Source organism: Staurois parvus, unplaced genomic scaffold (genome assembly GCF_062004578.1).
Source record: "Staurois parvus isolate SC_StPar_1 unplaced genomic scaffold, SC_StPar_1.0 ptg000143l, whole genome shotgun sequence".
Classification (NCBI taxonomy): domain Eukaryota; kingdom Metazoa; phylum Chordata; class Amphibia; order Anura; family Ranidae; genus Staurois; species Staurois parvus.
Genome location: NW_028317939.1, coordinates 2,261,566 through 2,265,601, shown reverse-complemented (window position 1 = coordinate 2,265,601; position 4,036 = coordinate 2,261,566).

Sequence of the window (4,036 nt, the reverse complement as noted above, 5' to 3'; positions counted from 1 at the left end):
ATCAGAAGGTGCCGCCCATGTGGCCACGGAGCCGCACAGAGTAGTACAATCTTACAATGGTAACACTCTATTGCTCTGGTCACAGTGTGTTGAAAATATAAAATTGTAAAAAAAAAGAAAAGAAAAAAATTTAATAAAAAAAAGAAAAATGTGAAAAAACCATTTGGTTTTGGTCACAACGGTCACATGGTACAGACAGGGCTAATCACACCCATCTGTATCATGTGATGAGCTTTGTCCAATCACAGCTAATCACAACAAAAGACTGAATGAATCGGTTTCATTCAGTCACAATGGTTGCAAATATCAATTAAATACATCGATCTTAGCAATCATAATGTCTAAAAAAAAATCCTGATCACTCGCTCAGAGCAGTACAATGTTACTATGGTAACATTGATGGGGTATTTGTACTATCCTGGCTTTTCAGGCCTCACATGGTAAAAAAATTTAATACAAATTAAATAAAAGTAGAAAAATTTAAAAAAAAAAAAGTTTGGTTTTGGTCACAAAGGTTACATGGTACACGGTCATAGGGTACAGACAGGGCCAATCACAGCCCATCTGTATCATGTGATGACCTTTGTCCAATCACAGCTAATCACAACAAAAGACTGAATGAATCGGTTTCATTCAGTAACAATGGTCGCAAATATCAATTAAATACATCGATCTTAGCAATCATAATGTGTAAAAAAAAATCCTGATCACTCGCCCAGAGCAGTACAATGTTACTATGGTAACATTGTATTGCTCCAGTTACAGTGTATTGAAAAAAATTAGTAGAAAAATAATTTAATAAAAAAGATAAAAATAATAAAAAAATAAAAAAATTAAATTAAATTCTTCTTCATCTTTGTTTTTTTTTACACCCCAGTCAGTGCCCCTGATCACCACCACACCAGTGATATCATAACACTGTACTGGACTGGTGACAATATGTAAAAACAAAAATCGTTTGAATTGTCCACAAATGAGTCATGTGGGGGGTACTTGTACTATCCTGGCTTTTCAGGCCTCACATGGTAAAAAAATTTAATACAAATTAAATAAAAGTAGAAAACTTAAAAAAAAAAAAGTTTGGTTTTGGTCACAAAGGTTACATGGTACACGGTCATAGGGTACAGGCAGGGCCAATCACAGCCCATCTGTATCATGTGATGAGCTTTGCCCAATCACAGCTAATTACAACAAAAGACTGAATGAATCGGTTTCATTCAGTAACAATGATTGCTAATATCAATTAAATACATTGGTATTGGCAATTATAATGTGTAAAAAAAAATCCTGATCACTTGCCCAGAGTAGTACAATCTCACTATGGTAACACTGTATTGCTCTGGTCACAGTGTGTTGAAAAAAAAATAGTATAAAAAAAAGAAAAAAATGTAATAAAAATAAAAAATTTTGAAAAAAACATTTGGTTTTGGTCACATGCTACACGGTCACATGGTACAGACAGGGCCAATCACAGCCCATCTGTATCATGTGATGAGCTTTACCCTGTCACAGTTATTCACAACAAAAGACTAAATGAATCGGTTTCATTCAGTAACAATGGTTGTGTCACGTACCTGATGGGAGACTGAAATGACGAGGTCGGCCTCACTTGTGTCACCAGCCCTGACCCCACTGGAGTTGGAACAGAGGGAGTCCAGGGACCAGGGGGACAAGAGCGCCAGTAGTTGTTGTTTGCAGCTCTTGCAAATGATGACCCTGGAAGACCGATGATCCTTTGATTCAGGCACAGTAGTAACAAGCAGAGCGGGTCTTGTAGATTGCCAGGAGTGCACCAGAGCAAGGCAGGTAGTGAGGGTAAGAGACAGGAGCAGTGTCATGGGAATAGCCGGGGTCATCAACAGTCTTGAAGCGTGGTATAGAATCAGAAGGAAAGCCAAGGTCAGGAGCAGAGCCGAAGTCAGGAACCAGTATCAATCAGGAGAGCAATCAGAGTCAGGTGAGGAACAAGCCGGGTCAGCAACAAAGGAATCAGCAGGACATGGGGGAGCTGAAGACCAGTCAGCATCTAACATGGGCAGAGACTCTCTTTAAATAGGCCGTCTGGCGCCAATCTTCACGATCGCGCATTTCTGTGCGCATGTGCACAACCGACAACTCTTCTCCAGGAGTTCCTATGCGCATGCGCATTTCTAATCACAATTCGTCTTGCCGGAAATCCCTTACATGTTTTCTCTTCTGTGGAGAGCTATCCAGCCTCTCCTGGTGCATCTCCTCAGACCCCAGATGAAATGTCCTCTTCACCCAGCTGCCAGAGGGAATCCCTGGCCAAGAGGTCCCAGAAGCTCCTATCTTAAATGAAAGCAGTCCCATATGTGGGATAGTCAGGTTTCCCAAATTCCCTTTCCCCTTATGCCACCCAGGGGGTGTGGGGTTACACACTCAGTCTGTCCTGCAAGCTTGTGGGTTGGTGGCTACCTTCAAGGCCTTTTGCTGGGCTGGCTCCTTCCCTGCTTCCCAGGCTGTCCTCTCTCAGGGGATGGTGAGGCTGAGAGATCCTCCCTTTCAGCTCCTCTACCTGTAGGTAGCCCCTCTGCATTGACCCCCTCCCAGGCTCCACACTCCATCCTGCTCACTCCATCTTCCACCTAAACTCTTCTGCTGCTGTGTAGACTTGATCACTCTTAAGGGATGTCCTGACCCCATGCCAAGCCTCGTTCTTGCGAATTGGCCAGGATCCCTTGAGAGTGCAGACCAGCCACTCCTCACCCCGCACCCACTGACTTCTAGAGACTTCTCCAGATCAGGGGGAAGTTCCAGAGCGCTGGTCTGCAGAGCTTCTCAGCTCTGACCAAAATTTGACCGGGCTGTTCTAACTAAAAACAATCAGCCAGCTCCCCCTACATACCTAGGGGGGTGCTACAGAAGCAATAGACAGACATGTGCGTAATGATTCCTTACCTGATACTTTCGTATTTTCCTTTCTCCAGACTCTTATCTTGTTGTCTTCATCCTGCTTTGCAATTTGTTTAGGGTAGAAGACCTCCACTTTCACCAATGTGTACTTTTTATTAGCTCTTAATTTATTAATTATCCAAACCTCCCCCACCCCCATCAAATGATAAATTCAATAAAACTCTTTGGGGTGGCAGATGAGGGGTAAGCACGGCCATTTTTGTGTAAAGGGCCATTTTCTGCCTTAAGTGTTTGGAACATTTAATACAATACTTTGACAAAGGCGCATCAATAAACACAAGTAGAAGCATTCATGCTCCACTCCAAACAGTCTGCAAGTGTCCTTTCATCTCTTACAGTATCTCTCTTCCTCAGCCTGCTTTTCCCCTCTCTTTACCCTCTAACATGCTCTCACTGACCTTCTTTTTTGTAATAATGTCCACTCTCCTCAGACTCTCGTTTCTTTACCCCTCTCCTCCACCCCGCAACCTATACATATCACCCTCACTTCTGCACATTCAAAATGGATGCACTTGTCATCTCCTGCTCTTTCTGAGCCCAGATAATGTCATCTCTTCCAAATCACTGGGGAATTTGCCCTCATATTTTTCCCTCTCTCCTCTCGCCTCCTTCACTCCCTCCCCCAATGCTCCTAACTTCCAGGGATATCGCCCCAGACCCTGGTCCTCCACCATAAACGTCTCACTGCCCAGAACTGGCAGTCTCTCCTCTCTGGCAGCAGCCACAATCCTCACTCACAATTCCCTTGCTTTCAGTTGGTTGAACTTTTTTCAGCCAGACTAACTATGTAACTATATAAGCTAGTCCCTCCTTTATGAGTCCTTTGGAATGCTCTCTCAGTCTCTAACAAACCCTCCTCTGTCAGTGACCTTTTCCTCTCCAACTCCCTCAACTAATTTGCTGTTACTGAAACCTGGCTCCAGGAATGCCTCTCTAGTTGCCCTCTCCCATGGTGGCCTCCTCTGGACTCACTTACCCAGACCCAGAGGATGAAAAGAAGGCAGAGTTGGACTTCTTCTTTCCTCACAAAGCATCTTCCAGGTTCTTCCTACACCTCCCTCTCTGTCTCTCTGCTTTTTGGAAGTGCACCATATTTGTCTTT